Source organism: Peromyscus eremicus, chromosome 1 (genome assembly GCF_949786415.1).
Source record: "Peromyscus eremicus chromosome 1, PerEre_H2_v1, whole genome shotgun sequence".
NCBI classification, from domain to species: domain Eukaryota; kingdom Metazoa; phylum Chordata; class Mammalia; order Rodentia; family Cricetidae; genus Peromyscus; species Peromyscus eremicus.
In genome coordinates this window covers 6610809-6632347 of record NC_081416.1, presented here as the reverse complement: position 1 = coordinate 6632347, position 21539 = coordinate 6610809, and positions in this window count along the sequence as shown.

Here is a 21539-nt window from a genome sequence, read left to right as displayed (position 1 = left end):
AACTCTACAGATTGTGATGACTCATCCTGAGGAGAGGGATGGAGGTGTGGTGGGGAGCAAGATTTCTGATTTAGGAGTCTGAGGGATGCCAGACTCTAGGAAAATCATACAGAAGGGGAAGCAAGATTAAGGGAAGGGAGAGGCCATGAGATCATCTTTGAATTCATGGACTATCAAGTTCCCACAGAGCATCTGAGTGGAGGTATATCCACTGTGAATAAGGGAGCAGTACGCACCAAATGCAGAGACGGGAAAAGCCATGGACAAAAGTACCCTAGCTTCCTGGTGTGCCTGTGCTGGGGTACCTGTGGTGTGTCCCTGGATGAGAAACCGTGAAGCCCCATGAACAAGGGGAGGTGCACATCCCCAGAATCATCCCCAAGGGAGCAGCCAAAGAGTCCCTTCTCCTGGCCACACCTTGCTCACCCAGTGGGTGGTGGTGTTCTACCTGCAACATGGCCTCAGAGGAGGCCCTGTCCATTTTCCCTTTGCTTCTTCAACAAAAAGGCCAGTTGGGATAAGTAATTTTACCTTATTGGTCCTGGCTGTCTAAAGGGGTAACAGGAAGACCTAATTCTGCAATATATATATATATATATATATATATATATATATATATATATATATATATATGAACTTAAGTGTGCCAGAACAAGTAAAGGTCACAGTGGTTTCCTGTGGCCATTTAGCCATTGATAACTCCACTTGCTCCTTCATATTTTTTTGGTCAAGGTATTCTGCTGTTTATTGTAGAGATCCACAGAGGCTATCTAGTGAGACATTACTCAAGGACAGAGAATCTGAGCTAGCTTTACCCAGCAGGGCTGCATTAGGAGATAATTTGGCCACAGGCATGTTTACCAGGTGTTGGGAAGGTCTATATTTGGCTGTACAGTATGCTTTGATCTTGCCAGGTTATGGTCTTGGCATGTTATAAAAAGCCCTTTTGAATAAACCTCTGGGCAACTGGGTATTGATCAAGAGCCCTCCCGAAGCTAGCCTGTGTCTCTTTCTATCTTTCTACCTAATATTTTCTCATTCCTCTCTTCTCCACCTAAGAACCCTTCATAAGGTGGGAGCAGGTTGGGGCTGGACTCTGGCAGACTCCCCCACTTTATAATCACACATGTGGTTGTTTAAATGGCATTTGCCTTTCTATTCTGCTCCTGCCTACTTGTGTAACTACAGCATCCTAGTTGACACCTAAAATTCAGTAAAAGCTTATTCAACACTCACTGTGAGTCAGGCATCATGCTTAATCTTAGGGATGTGGGTTGCTGGGACCTGGCTTCTACCATCAAGTTGTTTACAGCAGCTTATTATCTTCTGATTCTGTTTCAAGGTGACTTCCTTGGTTTCTCTACACCAACCCCTGAAAAGCTCAAGCCAAAGACAGCCCAGGTAAAGGAAGCTCCCACAAGATAGCTGTTGTCGACTGAGTCATACTGCCACCATCTTCATGAGATCAGCTTGTTTATTTGGGAGAGTCTGTCATGATTGTTGGCATGTTGACCTGATGTGGACTGTTGACATCCCTTCACAGAAGGAGCACGGGGTAGTCATTGGATCCTCATGCCAGTTTCCAGACACTCTTCCCCACCATTTTGTATGAAATTCCATCCTAATTATATGCGGTTCCAGGGTCTCTAAAGGTGCCACAGTCTGGGTTGGGAAGGCCAAGGGAGAGAACACCCACCCCATCTGTGTGGCTATCGGGGGGCTGAAGCCCACACTGGGTAGATTCCAGTGTGGCTGTTTTGGGCTCACTCATGTTTCTCTTCTTCATGCTCCATGTAAGTAATCCCAAAAAATGCCCTGTGGAAATGAACTTTGGTTTGCCATTGGGACTTCAGAGGAAGAGGTGGACATTCACATTTTCCCCGGAGAAAAAAAATTAGCAATGGCTTCACACAAGACAGGACCAGAAATGCTCAAGGCACTTTGAATTGCTCTTACAGGTGATTATGAGTGATATTAATTTCAATTCTTAAGCTAGAAGGTGTCTTTATTCCTTTAAGAGTGCCCTTTGCTACTTTTCCTATTTGGACCTTGAGATATTTCACCAGAACCTGGAAATCAAACAGCACTGCCCATTTCCACCACATGCCTGGCCTCCTAGAACAACATGGTCAAAGACAAGAGCTGCATATTTGTCCTTGACACTGAGATTATTATATTTTTCTGCCCCAAAATAATCATTTACAAAAATCAGTTAAAGAAAGTAGAGATCTAACACATGATCAGAACTGATTAGTCTTGGGGAATCATCGAAATTTACAAAATGACTTTAACATCGAGTATTTCTGTGGCTACTATTTACATATACTGGAAGTTTACACAAACTAAACAGTGAACACTGAACACTCTCATCCCATGTTTCAGGTAGTAACTCATCTGTCTGTCTGTCTATCTATCATCTGTCTGTCTTTCTGTCTATCCATCCATACATCTACCTATCTGCCTACCTACCTTATATCTGGCCCTGTCACTCTCTTTTTCTTCTCTACCACTATACACACACACACACACACACACACACACACACACACACACACACATACACACACATACACGCACGCGCACGCACGCACGCACACACACACGCACACACGCACACACGCACACACATGCACACACGTGCACACACACACAAACACACACACACACACACACACACCCCTACTTTTTTTTTCCATGGGGTCTCACTGTGCAGCTCTGGGTGGTCTGGACCTCACTGTGTAGACCAGATCACACTGAACTCCCAGAGAGGCACTCTCCTCTCTCCGCCTCTCCAGTGCTGGAATTAAAAGGATGTGCCACCACACCTGGCTTCCACATTTGTTTTAGTCAGATATAATCTATGTGCTATTCAATTCACCCATGTTAAAGGACACATCTTAATTATTTTTAATATACATCTGAATTATATAACCATAATCACGGTGATTTCAGAACTGTTTCATTATTGCTAAAAAGAAATCCCATATACAATGCAGTTGTAGCCCTTTCTGCCTTCTCCCCAGACATCAGATATATCCATAGCTGATCTCTATCTGTCTGTCTATGTAGATTTTCCCACATTGAATACTTCCTATAGATAGAATCCTACCTTTCATTTGTCTTTTTCACTAGGTTTTGCAATTACAGAGAATAATACATTTAAAGTTTACCCATGTTATAGTTTATCAATACCTTCTTGCAATGGCTAGCTATTATTCGGTTGCATGAATAGAGTACATTTTGTTGATTCATTCACAGTTGGTGGAGTTGTGGGTCATTCCCTCATTCAGACTATGATAAATAATGTTACCATGAACATTCATCTATAAGTATATCTTGCCTATATACCTAGGCCTGAATTGCTGGGTGACAAACCAGCTCCGCACCCAATCTTTTCATTTAGCTTCTGTCTGTTTGAATATTAACCCCATATCTATCACACAGCTTGCAGATCTTTTCTCACACCCCACAGATTGCCTTTGACTCAGTTTTCCCAGCACCACTTGTTGGTGAAGTGGTCCTTTCTCCAAGCATGTTCTTGATATCCATCTAGATCTACTGACTATAAATGTGTTCATAGTATGCTAGACTCTCCTATCCCATCCGTCTGCATATCTGCTCTCATGTCAGCACCCTGCTATCACTTAACCTTTTGAGGAACTACAAGACTGTTTCCCAAAACACTGAACCCTTTGGAATTCCTTCAAGAAATGTGTGGGGTTTGTATTTTCTCTTTACCTTCAACACTGGTGACTATACATCTTTCTGTTGTGAACTATGCCAGTGTGAATGAAGTGGGACCTCATTGTGGTGTCAATGAGAATTTCACTGTTGGCTAATGATCTCATGGCTTTTTGATGCCTAAAGTTCTGAGATGTGTTTTCCCCCCTACATTGAAATGAAAAACTGTCTTCTGAGAATTTACCAATATAAAACCATAGGATCTATTGGGCCCCTTTAATATCAGTAGCACTTAAAAGACCCATCAGTGACTAGAGGGGATCATGCAGTCAATATAAGATGATGGATGGGCTGGGCGGCGATGGCCTTTAATCCCAGCACTCGGGAGGCAGAGACAGGTGGATCTCAGTGAATTCAAGGCCAGCCTGGTCTACAGAGTGAGTTCCAGGACAGGCACCAAAACTACACAGAGAAACAAAAAACAAAAAACAAAAAAAGATGGTGGATGGAATATGCTTATATTTTTGGGATTTCAGAAAGAAAGAAACAAAAAGTACCATTAAAGTTCTACCAATCAGAGAGGGTCAATCCAAGACCCTACTTAAGCAGGCACTCATTTTTCTAAACAATAAGAAAAATGGGATTTGGGAAGGGCAAACTACAGTCTGTGACTACCTCCAGGGAAGATCTAATTTTGCACACTAGTCTGGAGATCCGATTGTAGGGAAATGTCTGAGATTGTAAAACCAAGAACAGATGAGTATGTTGAGCATGCTCAACCTGCAGCTGCTGATGTGCTAATGTGCTCTCACCATGGATGTGGCCATGACGACTGTTCACCTTTCTAACAGCCTCCCTAAACCCTGAGATTTGTATGAATCACATGCATTGTAAGAAATTAGAGAAGCCACTTGCTAGATGATGGAGTTCTTAGAAGCAGCATTAAAACATGCATGTTTTAAAGAATGCTACCAAATGCTCACCTCTGTGATTTTTTTAGTATATGATATTTATCAGTACACCCAAGTTTAAAAAGTTAAAAGTCACTGTTTGGGATGAGACTGTCATTGAACTGATTGCCAATTCAAGCTGAGTTAGCATGCACCTTCCCAGGATTCCTGGCCATACCTACACTCTGGGATATTTGAGACATGCTGTTCTGTAGCTGATCATCCATATTGCCCTCACACTGGATCACATGGGTGATCTTTACAGGGCACTGATGCCTCACCCCCTACTCCCCAGAATTCCCTTGCAATTATTCCAAGGTATAACCTGAACATCAAATGCTGAAAAGCTCTCCAGATAACCAGACTCAGGACAACTTTAAAAGATGTGATAAAGCCCTAATCAGAAAACCTTTGAAATGGAAATATCCTTTCATGCAAACTACCAATCCAGCCAGTCACTGCTCAACACTCTCCTTCCTGAAGGGCCACAGAACCCTACCACTTGCTCACAGTCAACCTCAGTGAAACAACCTTCAAAACCTAAGGGCACTGAAAGCCTGCCACTCTGCCTGGCAGCTAACTCTAGATCTGGTCAATTTAAACTCTTCCTACAAGCATTCAAGTTCACTAAAATAATGAAAGAACCCCAGAGGCTGTGGGGTCTAAACCTCTTGCTTTGCAGATGCGGCACAGAGAAATATCTTCAGTCTGATGGAGGACCTGAATGCCACCTCTCTGCTGGACACATGCTGCCTTTGAGCAAAGGATGCTCATGGAGAAAAGATGTATCTATGGTCAAAAGTGCATCACCAAAATATTTGTTAAGGAGGTTGAAAGTTTCCACGCCAACCCAGCGAGGCCAGGTGGCTCCCATTCTTTCAGTTCACATTCATCTAATTATGGGTAGGTACAGTAATTAGAAACAGGCAGGGATTCAGGAAATGGAAACCTCTAATACAATTCTGTGTGGAAGGGCCAGCGTCCACAATGGCAAGCAGCTGGGACTCACACAGTCTGGTCTGAGGGAAGTAAAAGGAAGTGCATTCCAGGAGTAGAAAAAGGTGGATTTAAAAGACAGGTCCCAAGGTCTAAGAGCTACAGCCCCTTCTGGATATAAAGAGCACAGGCCGGGCCACCATCCAGCTTGTGTATGATGAGGGCTATGGAAGATTCACTGTGCATGCTTGCTCGAAGTCAGGAAGTTGTTCCACAAGTCCGTACCAGGTGTCTTCTCTTTATATTAGCCTGTATAACCCTTGAAGCCGTTCCATGAGGTACATACCCCCATTTGGCAAAAGAGGTAGCTGAGGGCTAGGATGTCTGAGTTATCACCTGTCTGCCCCCAAACAGCGGTCAGGAGTGGAGTCAAGACTAAAAGCCAGAGTTTGGGCACCCTCTATACCACACTGTCAAGACTAAAAGTCACATCATCCATCTGGAACCAGAGTTCTGGCACCCTCTATACCACACTATCAACCCCTTCCCACATCAGCAACCTCCATTCCTAAAGAGGACTAACCTCATACTGACAGGCAGGGTGCTCAGAAGAACCAGGATCCCTCAGACCATTTGGTGGACAGAGCAGAGTGGGCACTGGAAGGCAGGCCAAGCCACACACTGAGCACACACCCCTCTCTGCAGCTAGGAAAGTGCCCACAGGAGTTCAGCCATCCCAGACCTTCAGACTTCACTGCCAGGAGACCCTGGACCCATAGCTACTATTTGTACCATCTGGCTCAGTTGCCTGTCATACCGCCATGTCAGCCGAGCACAGGGTCTCCAACAAACAGTTTAGCGAGTTCACAGCTCAGTGATTCCCTAGATGAATTACCCACACTCTGGTGCCAGATTTTCCGCAAAGCCAGCTGCAGGTGGCTTCTCCTGGTTGCCATCTGTCTTGTCAACAGACATGATACATAGGTCATCATTTTCCCCTCTGGTACCCACCAGCTGGACTATAGTGGTTGTGTGGCAGTTTGGAACTAATGTCCTCTCTCTCTCCCTCCTCTACTCCCAGTGTGTGACCTGACCAGCCCTTAATGAAGGAAGGATTTGTTCTGGCTCAGTCTAGAGGACTGTGGTCCGTTGCTGGGGGAAGGTATGGAGTGTGAGTAGCTGGTTACATTGTGTCCTTACTCAGGAAGACGAGAGAGATGAACTCTAGTCCTCAGATTGCTCTTTTTTTCTTTTTCCACATTTTAGGATCACAGTTCATGGGGTGGTGGCACCCACATTCAGAGTAGGTCTTCCTTTCTCAGTTGAATCTCTCGGGAAGCACCCTAACAATATGCCTCCTAGGTAATTCTCAATCCAGTGGAGTTAATAGTGGAGATAAACCAGCACGCCCCTTCCTTGGCCATTCCTACCTCTGCATTTCCATTCTGAACTTTTGTGACAGTTTTGAACTTCATACTCTTTTGTAATTGCTTTTAAGCCTAACCTCCTTCGCTCTGCCTGTCACATCCAAATAGAATTCAAGGCTGGGATGCTCCATTTTGTCTACGCAGGGGAGGGCGTAGACCCTGCTGATTGAGGCCCCACCCTCCTTTTCCCTGAGATTTTCCAGGAGCTTCAGGGGACACGTTTGACTTACTCCTTGCCTGCCTGACAAGAAGCCTAGAAGAAGAGCCTGTGGACACCAGAACTAAGGCTTCTGGAAATAACTAAAGGTGGGGAGAATCACCCACAGACACAAGTATATGTACACACACATGCACGCACATGGCACTCAGCAAGCTACCCTTGACTTGTGCTTTCCAGATACCACACTCCAAAACCTCAAACCTGAATCGTTCAAGCCTCCAGAGTCACACATACCAGAAAACACAGGGCCCAGGGAGCTGCTAGACAGGACCCCAGGACACATAAAGCAAGTACTAGGTACGGAAAGCTGCCCAAGACTCAACCAGGTTTCCTGAACAAATTATTACAAGGGGAAGAAATAGGGAGAGAGAATACAGTATTACGTGTGACGCTTGTTTAGATCCCAGCTTGGACCAAGGAGGAGGAGGGGAAGGAAGAGGAGGAGGAGGAAGAGGAGGAGGAGGAGAAGGAGGAAGAGAAGGAGGAGGAAGAGGAGGAGGAGGAAGAGGAGGAGGAGGAAGAGGAGGAGGAGGTGGGGAAGGAAGAGGAGGAGGAGGAGGAAGAGGAGGAGGAGGGGGAGGAGGAGGAGGAAGAGGAGGAGGAGGGAGAGGAGGAGGAGGAAGAGGAGAGTGTTGGCGAGATGGCTCATTGGTTGAGAGCACTAGCTGCTCTTCCCGAGGACCTGGGTTCAATTCCCAGCACCCACATGGCAGTTCACAGCTGAGGGGATCTGGCACCCTCACACGGGCATACAGGCAGGTAATACACCACATAAAAAAATAATAAATCTTAAAAAGAGGAAGAGGTAATTGAATACTGGCTGGAATTAATGCTGCTGTTTTATGTGTGATCATTGGATTCTGATTTTTTCTTACAGTGCCGCATTATCCTCAGCTGTCTGCTGAAATATTTATGGATGAAATGGCAGGATGTGAGCGATCTGCTTGGAAACAGTCCAGGGGTAGAAGAGAGAAGGGCATAGCTGGGAAGAAGTTGGCCCTGGGTTGGCAATAGTGGAGCCTGTGACTGGAATGTGGGACCCGGCAAGAAGACACTGCTGTTACTACTCTGATTCGTGTTCCAAATGTCCCATGATGAACAGGGATTTTTTTTTTTTTTTTTTTTTTTTAAGGAAGAGGTTAAAAGGCCTCTGCCCAAGAAGACTTCCAGATCAGAACATTCAGAGTCTCTCTAAATCTCTGTCTCAAAAGCGAGGAGTGCTGCTTCCCAGGACAAGTAGCTAATAAGGGCATCATCATGGTGCTGACTTCTGCCCAGGATGTAGGCCTCTCCTTTGGGTCACCCTGACACTCTGCATGGATGTCACATGGCCTGGCCATCCCCTTGAGCTCTGTCCTCTGCCTCTAGCCTGCACTAAGTGTCCAGCAATATCGTTTGACTGACTAGTTACATGAACACTGTACTCCTAGCCCTTAGGATACTATTTGCAGACAGAATTTTGCAAGTTATGATTAAAAAAAAAAAAAGTCTGACTTCTCTTCCTTGCTGTGTGGCTCTGGGCAGGAATCTGAACCTCTCTGAGCTCATCTCTCATAAGTCACACCGGCGGACTGCCTCCTGCCTGCTGGCTTCAAGCATGGCCTTCTGTTGCTGTGCCTCAGGAAGAGCAGAGAGCTGCCTGGTGGGAACTGCCCAAGTCCCCCCACACAGAGCAGCTCCCTAGGCGTCCCCAGTGGCCCTGAGCTTCAGAGGTGCCAGCTCACCAACCCTCTAGCCTGGTGCTTACTCCCTGGAGTCCCATGACGGCTCTGCACAGACTTCAGGTCCCGGGCGAGTTTTAATACTAAGGTCCTTGTAATGGAAAGCATCTCCCAATGTCATTATAAAACAAGTGTGTTAACATTTTAGACAAACCCACTACACAACCAACCCAATAAGGGGTTGTTAGGGAGTGAGGGTTACTGTGAGGAAGCACAGTGCCTGACTGCAGGAGACAAAAGAGTCATCTGCTGAAGAGGAAAATCCAGCCTGGCAGGTGTGGCTTGACAGGCAGGTCTGCCAGCGGGCCAGAGACACAAGACCATGGCACATACCTGAGTCCAGGACAGCCTGTGTGGAGTCAGTCTTGGAGTCCCACCAGACTCAGCCTCTACCGTGCACAACACCTCTACCCGCCACTGTCATCATTTCCAAGGACCCAGAGGAAAGGCCAGTAAGGCTGTGGCTGAATAGGCTCCGAGCAGGGGCCCGCAGTGCTGGTGGCCGGTGTCCCTGGTTCCCCAAAGAGCTTGGCAGAGGCCAGCTGAAGGCCATGCTGCAACAGAGTAAGGGTCTAGTTCCCCGGCCTGGAACAGCTTAGCAGAAGGGAAGGGTTCGGGAAGCTGGGGGAGCCGTCATCATCTGTTCATAGCCTGCTTCCAGAACACCCGGGCCTAGGAGAGGTGATGAGCTCCGAGCGATGGATCAAGCTAGGCCTGGAGGGGATACAGAAGAATGAGCACACCATGGCTCTGCTGGTAAAGTCGCTGGCTGCCAAGCCTGCGACCTGAGCTCCATCCCTGGGTCCCACAAGGAAAGAGAACAGACTCAGCAACTTGTCTTCTGACCTCCATGCCTTATCGTGTCCAGGAAGCTCGTACTCGGGAGAAAAGGCCATAGTGAGGAGCAGGCTCCTAGGAAAGCCAACTCAGCTATGCCTGTGAGGGCTGACTGAGTCCCTAAGGTGTTCCCACAGCAGCCCAAGTCCCCAGGCCCAGAGATACCCATCCCAGAGTTCACTCTGGCAAAGTGGGACCAGATCTGGGCATAAGATGCCCACGGAAACAACAGACACACTTGAGCAGGACAGGGGCTAAGTTAAGCTTTAACTGTTAAGGGGCTTAAGGAGGTGCGAGAAAACAGTCTGCTGATGGCAGTGTTTAGAGGTCCCTGAGACTGCTCCCCAAACCTCGCACACTTCCAAGCCGGCTCCAACTCCAGGCTAAACTGAAGGACGCCTGCGCCCTCTAGTGGACAGAACGCCCATGGTCTCCACGGCTCTTCCTTCCGCGGAGAGGACGCAGACAGAGGGACAACCAAGAACAAAGCTGTGGGTCGCTTTACACTCCTCTCCAGCCGCGGTTCCCTTCCCTCGCTGCCCCTCAGCGGTGCCCCGTTTTCACACAGACCAGATCCAAACTTACTTCCTCCCTACAGCCCCTTCCCAGCGTGCTCTTTTGCTCCCACGTAAAATTCACACCGTGGACAGATAAAGGAGATTAACATGGGAGTCCCATCCGGAGAAAGTCGGTTTCAGCGGGCAAAGTCTGGCCTGAGCCCCGTTCCCACACGACGGCTTAGGCACCAAAGGGGCGTTTCCAGGTGGCCGGGAGGCACTTGCGTCCTCATCATGGACTTCGGAAATTATTTGCACCCTACTTTCGGGTAAAACAAAGGTAGGCCAGAGTGGGGAGTAAGACGGAGCCTGAGCTCAGTGATAGGCCTTGGAGCCCCCAGGCACCAATGAATGGAAAGCTGGGGAGAAAAGCAAAGACCTGCGCCCACCCCTCACCTTCCGCAGCCTTTGCAGGCATTCATTCCTAAGGGTGCCTGGACAGCAGATGTCCCGCCGCCACAGAGGCCTCCAGCTTCCGGTGGACGTCGAGCAGCCCAAGCCACGCCCTCTGCCCCGCCCCATGCCCAGGCCGGGTCTCTAGCTTTCCCTGTCCTGCCTTCATTTCAGGAAGCCCTCCTGAGGTCTAACTCTGGCAGCCTGTGACAAGCAACTCTGCTAAGCAGTATTCGTAGGCGCACCCACCCTAGCTGTCTGGACGGCCTCGGCCATGCTTTTTTAAACCTACCTAGGCCTGTGGCTAAGAACCCCTTGATGAAGTTCTATCGCCACCTAGTGGGCAGATCCGAAAAGTGCGGCAGGGCCACGCCCAGCATCCTGGTGCAGGTGGGCCCGATTGAAGGAAATGAAAATTAATGTATGACTTTAAGACAGAATGAGGTTGGGGAATCCCAAAGCCTGTTTATGCACAGGCTAGTCAGTGTCTGTCAAACGCTGGCCAAGGAGTGGGCGGGCAGAAGACAAACCAGTTTGCCGGATTATCTGGAGAGACAGCGCCCTGAGCTGAGCTGACATTTAGCCATCGTAATAATCCAGGCTGGGGTAGAGTGCTTTCCAGCGTGTTTGCTTTTTCAGGTTGTCACCTGTTAGATGAAAGCAGGTCATCAGAAAACAGGCTCAAGACCTGTGTGGGGCTGGGACGTGAACCCAGGCAGCTTTGACCAGGGTCTGCTACTGGGTAGCAAAGCTTTGGGCACAATATCATGCAAAGACAGTTACACCTGAAGCTGCTGTGGACAGGAGAAAGTCTCCAGATACTGGCACCAATTTCCACGGGTTCAAAACTTTGTGTTGGCAATTTAGACTCCATGCCAAAAGAAAGCAATTTTTAGAAAGCACTCATCCATGACCTTCTATGCAGTGGTCATCTTTTCTTCTCCCTGAGGTCCCAAAGGTGAGATTGACGGTTCATCACATGCAGTGGTGATGTTCGGATTACCTACCACACATACACACACAGCCACAGCTGCAGCCCCTTTGGGCTGGGCTGGGTTCTGGCATGGGGCTTCACATTTTGGATGAAATAATAACTTTCTATTTCCTAGTGCTCCTCCATTCTACCCCCTCTCCCTCCCTCACCCCAGATGAGATTTAACCACACTAGAGTCCAGAACTCCAAATATCCACAAAGAAGGCCAAGGCCGAAGAAATCTGAGGTTCAGCCTCCTAGTTGCCAGCGTGCCCCGGAGAAGCTGAAGAGTTTGTGTTGAAGAATTTCGCTCCACTTTATCTGTCGAGTGGGAAGTGGCTGGTCCTGCCTGCACAGCTGGCAGCTTGGTGATTGGCTGTCAGTTTGTGTTCAGAAAAATCAAATTGCTCCATCTGCAGATTCAACTGGCCCTCTGTCCTCCATTTTAAAGATATGTGCATTCAGAGACACTTCTGTCCACCTTAGAAAACAAAACTGCACAGGCCCAGGGATCACATGACCCTTGGCACAGGGCATGGGCAAATGCAGAAATAGAAAGATTCACATCTCTGTTCCCCATCAGCCCGCAACTCCAGGCAGGAGTGTGGATAACCACGGTCATTGGCGGGGGGGGGGGGGGGGGGGGGGGGGGGGGGGGGGCACGGACTTCCAACGTGTTATAAAATGTATTCCACTTGCTTCAAAAGTCAAGTGCAAGCAGATCAGCCTGGAGCCTCCAAGTCACCAGAGCGGATGGGGTGACAACATACAGATCCTGTATATAACCACTTAATAGTTTGTCAAATTGAATTAGCAGGCAAAATTCTGAAAGGTTCCCATCTAAACTATCTGTCCTTCCCCTTCCTTCAAGACCCAGTGAAAGGGTGTCTGTTGGATGAGAACCCCACAGTCATGCCCCATCTCCACAGCAGCCTTGGCAGGCTCTGGAACCACCCCATCCAAATGCAGTGTCCTTAGGAATTTTTCATGGGTGTGGTCCTTGTCCCCTGGGGGATGCTGCTCCAGGGTGAGGGCAGGACACTTGTGTGCTGACAGCTGCATACTATCCTCACTCTGAAGGTTGGCTCTGGGGAGTACTGGCACTTCCTGGACACTTAACTCCCAAATTTCGACATCCCCAACCACTATGGGTAGACCTTTCTTAAACAAACAACAGAGGAACCATCCCGTCACTACCTCTCACGGGGCTTTCATAGTGCTCACCCAAAATGCTGGAGAGATGGCTCAGTGTTTAAGAGCCCTGGCTGATCTAGGGACCCAGGTTCATTTCCCAGCACCAACACAGTGGCTCACATCTGTCTGTGACTCCAGTTCCAGGGGATCCAACACCCTGTCCTAACCTGCAGACATGGTGTAGTAATACACTCACACGCAAGTACATACACATGAAATATTTTTAACTGTCCAATTTTAGTCTTTGGAAATGCTAACTCTTGACATGAGTTCACAGCTCAGCATTGTCTAAGGAAGAGTAAAGAAGACTGTCTTGGCTTGGTTTTCTAGAACCAGCCAAGAGACCAGAGTTCAGCACCAAGTCATCTGTGTGTGTGCTGAGGCCAGGGAGGAGCAGAAAGGGAGTGACCAAAGGAGACAGAGAGGGAAAACGAGAACCGAGTGCTGAGTGGGTCACTGGCAACAGAAGCCTGCCAGCACCGGGACCCTCAGAATGTTCTGAGAGACAAAGCAGCCAGAGGCAGAGGCTGCGGTCGGTCCCACCTTATAAACTGAAGGTCATACATGAGATGTTGGCTCACCAGCACTTTGGGCAGAGTCTAGGAATGGCGTCTACAGATTCAGGAAGAGATGGGTATAGGAGCTCCCACAGGTGACTGTCACGGCGGCCAGGCAGAAAGAGGTCTGAGTCCACTGAAAAACCCTGCCTCAGGAAAACCCAGTACAATAAAAGAAGCCCATCTTCAAGCTGAGAATAAATGATACTTCCAGGACACTTCAAAAAGACTCATCTGGCATTTGCTTTTATTAGCCCCAATTTATAAAAGGGTGAATTCAAGCATGTGCCCAAAGTCATGTAAGCAATTAACTAACTCTAATTTGCATACTTGTTGAAGTTCATACTACAAAAGACCTTGCCAGGCAATCACCTTAGGAGCAAAGCATTCAATTCTACTTTGTAATTCTTGACAGCACTCCGGAACACATCATGTAGGTGGCACCCCATCTGTGGCACTTGCTTGGCTGTAGAGACCCCACAGTGTAGCTAGAATTTTCCTGCCTGGCCCACAGTCAGGACAAATCTCTGTCACCCGCCAGTCCCACAGCCACTCAGACCCAACCAAGTAAACACAGAGACTTATATTGCTTAAACTGTTTGGCATAATGGCTCTGGCTTCTAGCTATCTAGTTCTTACATCTTAAATTAATTCATTTCCATAAATCTATACCTTGCCACATGGCTCATGGCTTACCGGTGTCTTCACATGCTGTTTGTCATGGCAGCGGCTGGCAGTGTCTCTTTTTCCCTTCCTGTTGCCTTAATTCTCCTCTCTGTTAGTCCCACCTATACTTCCTGCCTGGCCACTGGCCAATCAGTGTTTTATTTATTGACCAATCAGAGCAACAGATTTGACATACAGACCATCCCACACCACCACGGTCAGTGTCCACCATGTTCTAACTCCTCAGAGCCGTGAGACCCAAACACGACCCACTTTGTATGTCTGTGCATGTGGTGCACGTGTGTGGTACATGTGCAAGTGTGCTGACGAGCGCACGTAGAGACCAGGCAGGGCCTTGGGTGGCCTGCTCTGTCCACTTTATTCCCTTGAGATGGGGTGTAGCTAGAGTTTTCCTGCCTGGCCCACAGTCAGGACAAATCTCTCTCACCTGCCAGTCCCACAGCCACTCAGACCCAACCAAGTAAACACAGAGACTTATATTGGTTACAAACTGTATGGCCGTGGCAGGCTTCTTGCTGTTCTTACATCTTAAATTAATCCATTTCTATAAATCTATACCTTGCCACGTGGCTCATGGCTTACCGGCATCTTCACATGCTGTTTGTCATCGTGGTGGCTGGCAGTGTCTCTGACTCAGCCTTCCACTTCCCAGCTTTATTCTCCTCCTTGTCCCGCCTACACTTCCTGCCTGGCCACTGGCCAATCAGTGCTTTATTTATTGACCAATCAGCCACACACTTGACATACAGACCATCCCACAGCATTTTTGCTAGCTTTTTTAAATTTTTTTATATTTTATTAACTTTTATTGATTCTTTGTGGTTTTCACATCATGCATCCCAATTGAATCCATCTCCCCACCTCACCCCTGCATCCACCCCCCACTCTCGCAACCTCCCCACAACGCAAAACAAAATTTAAAAGAAAAACCAAAAACCAAACCAAAGAAAGCAAAACAAAACAGAATAAGAAAGAAAGGAAGGAAGGAAGGAAGGAAGGAAGGAAGGAAGGAAGGAAGGGAGAGAATCTTGCTGTGGAAGCTGTGGTGTGGCCCAGTGAGTCACACACAGTTCCTCTTTAGTTCACCTTCATTTGTGCTCATTGCCAACAGTCGTTGGTCTGGCTGACCTCCGTCCTCTGTCACCATCAACACTGGGTTCTCACAGGGGCTTTCCCCCCTCCGTTTTCCTGTGCTGTGGAGACCCTGCAGTTTTGGATCTGCAGGTTTGTTACCTTCCCATGCTCCAACAGTTCATAGACGAGACAGATGTTCAGCCGAAGAATGCATGAAGAAAATGTGTTCCATTTACACCATGGAGTATTACGCAAAGCAAAGGATAGCGAGGCTACAATCCACAACCCCAGAGAAGCTAGGTAAAGAGGAGGACACTAAGAGGGACACACATGGATCACCCCAGGAAGGGGAAAGGGTTAAGAGCTCCTGGGCAAACTGGGAGGGGGCAATAGAGGGGAAGGTATAGGAAGTGGGAACTTGAGGGCTTGAAATGGCTGATATGGGGGAGAGACAGGGAGGGAGAGCAATGAAGGAGATATCTTGACAGAGTGTACCATTAAGGGGACGGGGAGAAATCTGCAGCTAGGGAAAACCCCAGGAACTCACAAGACTGTCCTCAGCTAAGACTCCTAGCAATGGTGGAGAGGTGACAGAATTTTCCCAAGGGCCTGCCCTAAGAAGACTCTTTCCAAAGTCCTGGGACAGAGGCTACGTCTGGAGCGGGGTTACCTGAAGGAAAAGAATCTGAGGTGTACACCACGTTCTTTCATCCATTACTTTATTTCTCTAAGACAAAATTCTATCTATAGAGCTTCAATTCCGTCCTGACTTTCAGTTCCTCTCTGTACCCACTTTTTCTATCTGTCCCCTCATAGCCCTAGTAATAACTAAGCCCTTACAATTTTGATCTCATCTTTGTCCCCTGTACCTTCGTCCTCCATCTTTCCTTCCTAGTTCCTTACTCCTAGCTCTGAGAAAATTCTACAAGAGACCTGCCTAACCATGTACAGAATCTCTGCCTATCTCTCTTCTCTCTGGCCATGAAGTTGTCTACCATCTACAGAAAACTGCCTTGTTCTTCCTCTCCTCGCCTTGCAACTCTCTGCCTACCTCTGGAATTCCACTCCAATCCTTACTGTACCTGGTTATGCAAAAAGCCCTATTGTCCTCAGTCCATTGCTCTGGAATGCCACTAGGCCTGAAGGCAAGGGATGGTCTGAGTTTCATTTGCACAAGAAATGAAGCTATGCATTTATAACCTGCCTGTCTCCTAGGCTCTGTTGGGGAAGAGGGGTTAGTTACCTAGTGGATCAGTGTCTTTGTCATGGCCTGGTAGTATATGGGCGTACAAGAATTTCATAGCAGAAGACAACTGAAATATTAAAAACTGAATAACACCAAATATTCCTTGGTAAATGGCTTCCTCTAGAAAAATGCCTTGAATTTTCTAGGTATAGCTTAAATATACAGCTGAATCTCTATAATATATTCTTGTGGCCTGCTAGAGAGAAGATGCTTGAACTAGCCTTCCCCTGCACTCAGATTGGTGACTACCCTAACTGTCATCATAGAACTTACATCCAGTGACTGATGGAAGCAGATGCAGAGACCCACAGACAAGCATTGGGCTGAGCTTTTGGAGTTCAGTTGAAGAGAGGAAGGAGAGGTTATGGGGGGAGGGGGGGGTGGCACTCAGGATCATGATGGGAAAAACCACAGAGACAACTGACCCAAGCTAATGGGAGCTCATGGACTCTGGACTGGCAGCTGGAGATCTTGCATGGGACCGTACCAGGCCCTCTGAATGGGGGTGAAAGTTGTGTGGCTTGATGTGTTGGTGGGTCCCCTGACAATGGGACCAGGACTTATCCCCAGGTACACGAACTGGCTTTTTAGAGCCCATTCCCTATGGTGCTATGCCTTACTCCTTTTTGATACAGGAGGGAGGGGCTAGGTCCAGCCTCAACATGGTATAACAGCCTGTGTTGACTACCCAAAGGAGGCCTTACTCTCTATGAGGAGGGGATGGGGGTGGGATGGGGGTAGATGGGGGGGAGCAGGAGTGGGGGGGGACAGGGATTGGTATGTAAAAGGAAAGGAATTTTTAATTTAAAAAAAAAAAAGAGGGTCTTCCCCTTCCCACCCACCCTCCTTCATCTGCCATGTATGGGTGAGGAGAAGATGCCCTCATCCCACCCCTTGCTACCTGTGGCAGGTGAGAGTAGGCCCCAGGATCAAGAGTGGGGGAACTAGTCCTGACCCTCACCAGCTGCAGCACACAGGAGAGCAGACCCTGCAACCTACCAGGGCACCACACTAGAGCGAACCCTGTCGTCAGAGGCACAGATGAGCCAGCCCTGAGGGTGTAAGAACAGGAAATCTGACACACACACACACACACACACACACACCCTCATATGCCTCCTAGAGCAATTGGCAGAGAGCCCTGCACCTCACCTGGGCAATACAGCGGGGCTGGCCCTGGTGGTGTGAGTGTGAATGAGCTGAGCCGGACCAGAGGGCTGAGAGCAGAAGAACAGGCTCACTGGAGGGACTGGCCAAGGTAGAGCATGTGAGGCAGGGGGTTGGAGAGACAATGGGGGAAAGCTGGCAGGCCGACCAGTCCAGCTGATGCCCAGGCCCAGGCCCCACTCCAACATCCACCTCCTCTATGAACTGCTGGCTTTCTTATACAGCCCAGAACCATCTACACAGGTGCCAACCACACTGGGCGGGGCCTCTCCCCATCAATCATCACTCAAGACAATTCCTCAGCCACAGCCACAGGCTAATCTGGTAGAGGCACTTCTTCAGTGGAGGTTCCCTCTTCCCAGGCTGCATCAAGTTGACAACAAAAACTACACAGGACACACTGTTACCCACTGACTGATTTCTTTCCCCTAAAATGACCTTTCTATTGTTTTCAGCCTCAGCGTCCTGTAAAATTAACTTCTGGGTGCTGAGATTTTACTATTATTAAAACAGCAAGTAGAAACCCATCACTGAAGGTGACCCTCCTGAGTGAGCAGATAAGAAAAGCAAAATACATTTATATAGAGAGACACCCAAATGCAAAGATGTTGGAAATAAAAAAATTGAATTCCACCCTAACCGCAATGGGTGTGTTCCAGTGTCCATTTTAGGCATACTTTCACAAATTAAGTCAACTCCACACCTCCTGTGGAAGAAAACATCCATGCAGGAACAAAAATGAGGCTGGAAGATGCTAAAAAAACTTCTAACTCCAGAGTTGGAAGCCATGTCGGGCACTCAAAAATGAGGTCCACCATTGCCATGCACCTGTCTGCCACCATCTCCAGATACAGTCTGGGCAGCTACATCTGGGTGCACTTAAAGGAACTACGAAATATCCACGTTCTCATAAAAGAAATCCCTTATTCTTTAAAAACAAAAAAAGCCAGCTAGTATTTTTGAGCAACTCTCATAAACTAGGGGAGAAAGGTAGGACTTCACTATACTTTTGGTAACTGAATATTATGAAAGATAGGTGATAGAAAGCGCACTAACAGGGTCCACTGCAACACAAGAGCATCTCTGGGATGTGAGTAGGCATCCCCATCTCCAAGGGCTTCATCCAGGTTGAAAGGCTGTGAGCCAATAAAGTCAGGGCTGGCTGAGAGACTCACAAGTTGATCTCGGGTCACAAACTAAGCATTTGAATAAAGCTCTATCTGAAGTCTAACAAGCATGATACAATGGAAACTCATAACAGCGAATCCAAGACATTAAAAATGAGTTGGGGTTTTTTGGTGGTGGTTGTTGGTGGTGTTTCATTCAATACAGTGGCTGCTCTACCTTAAGCAGCTGCTGTCCCAACAGCAATTGCACTCACTCCACAGCTAGCAGCAGCGGCAGCGGCCAGGTGGGAATCCTGTTCCCTCAGGCACTGGCTCCCACAGCCTCTAAAGGAAACTTTACCTAAATCTCTATAGAAGTATAGAACTCAGGACTCAAAGGTTGAGGTGAAATCCTGCTAGCTCAGACAGGCTGAACAGTAAATAGCTGACCTTCTCTCCTTGCTCACATCTCCCAAAAAAGGGGGTCATCCTTCTGCTCAGCCCCCACTTAAGAACCCTTGCTATCCTTAGTTCCTCCCTACCACTTCCTGTCAGCTAGTTGCTGACTCAGCCTCCTGACCCCAGGTTCATTTTATTTCATCAAACAAATGTAACACATCTTTACATTGTTAACAAAAGCAGCAGAAACAAATGTAACACACCTTTACACAGTTAAAACAATATTCCACAACAGACTGGGTTTTTTTTTTCTGGTTTATTAAAACAGAATTCCATTTCCATGCTTCTCAGGATATACCATCATCAGGCATAAAAATCAGTGAGCATTTCCACAGCGGTGTCCCTCACAAAATCATACAGTGCTATTCTACAGTAGTAGTCCTTTTTACAACAATCTAGTGTACTTTGTACAATGGGCAAATACTGTAACAAACACCTGGTATAGAGAGTTAGCCCTTCAGCTGTTGGGAGGTAAGGTCGAGAGTCTCTAGAAGCAGTCATTGGTTGTACTAAAGCAAACGCCAGACGGCAACTCTCAGGCTCCTAGAAAGTGTTTTTAAAAAACAGATTTACATCCCATAGTAAGTCTTATAAACCTTAGAGATAGGGTCTATCATTTCAAAACACTATAATTATCTATGGATAAAAATCTGCATTCAATTGTGCAGTGTTTTCTTCTAGATCTGAATTAAAACCTTTATTGTTTACCCCAATTAATCCTTGTGTTAATTCTGCTACTTTCAGTTCTAAAAGGCCAGGGCCGTGGGTAGCTGATTTCCATCAAAGGAAAGCGCTCCAGCCAATGTTCTGTGCTTACTCTTTCCAACGAGGAAAAATAACGTCCACTCAGTGCATCATGGACGATACAAAAGCATGCAAATTCTGCCTCAGTGCCACTGTTTGTGACCATTTGGTCTGCTTAAAGAACTAATTAATGCAGTTTCCCAAAATGTTTTCCATGGCATGCAGCGAGGTGTCCCAGAGGGGAGAAAGGTCCTGAGGTCAAAACAGTTTGGGAAATTCTAGGTTCCGCAGGCTTGTGTCCTGCCTTTCAGCACTAAAGTGAACTGTAGATTTCCCACGTCTCCCCAGAACCCAGACACACATGTCAGAGCTCTCACGTGACATAAACACTATGGGAACGAGGACGCTTCCATTCACTGCCATCCCAGACATATCTTCTGTACTCACCCTCATGACTTCCAAGGTTTAATAGAGCCAAGAAGGGTGCAGCGCATTCCTGGTTGCACTCACCTTAACACTTGTCTTTGCCTTCACTGTCCTTAGGATTAGAAAAGCAAACATCCCTCCCCTCTCTGAATTACTTGGGTTAGCCTCATTTAAAAAGAGTGCAGCTTCATATTGCTTAGTATTAGGTTTTAGTTATTTATTTTAAATTGACTCACAGTCTTCCCCTGAAGGGCATGCATTTCAGTTTGACAGAAATGCAGTAGAGTAAACTGTAATAAATTATATACAAGCACCTAGTTTGTTGAATCTTCCGAGGGAACCACCACTGCTGGAAAGCAAGGGGATGTCTCTATAGCGAACAGGGCACCCTGCCGGCCTTAGTGTAAAACCTTCTGGTTTTCTTTCCTTTTCCTAACGAGGCACTGAAGAATGAGTTGTGCTAAATTAACTCAAGGGTCAGCTTGTCGGGATGAGCATAACTTTGGTTGAGATTTGTCCTCCTTAAAAAAGGTTTCAAAGCACCAGTTAATTACAAAAAGCATGCATACTGATCCTCACAGTGAGTTAAGTGTCTGCGACAGCAAGTGAGCTGCAGTCCCTAAAATGAAACTGACCAGAAGGGAGAGCACAGCAAGGGAAGTGCATGTTTCTCTGCAAGAAGCAGGCTGCAGAAGCAGCAGTTATCTGCAGGTGACAGACAGGCAGGCAGGCAGGCAGGTAGGGCGGCAGCACCCACTGGGAGGTCAGGTCCACAGCTTTGCAGTCACCTGACAGAGGGAGCCACCTTCAGTTTCCATTTAGAGGGTAAAGAAAGAAGAAAGACCAGCAAAATGCTTGAGTCCCCCGAAGGGTCTCCCCAAGGGAGTGAGCCCAACCCCCGGGTACTCCCAAGTACAGCCAGTATAACAATATAGAAGGCTAAAGGTGAACATCTCACTCCACACTCAAGTCGCTACAATTGACAGTGACTGATGCAAAGGGAAGGGAGATTTGACATGCACAATTGGGAAGGATGCAGACCCCCACAGCACAGCTGGGAAGGGTGCAGACCCCCACAGCACAGCTGGGAAGGGTGCAGACCCCCACAGCACAACTGGGAAGGGTGCAGACCCCCACAGCACAACTGGGAAGGGTGCAGACCCCCAATGCACAGCATTATTGCT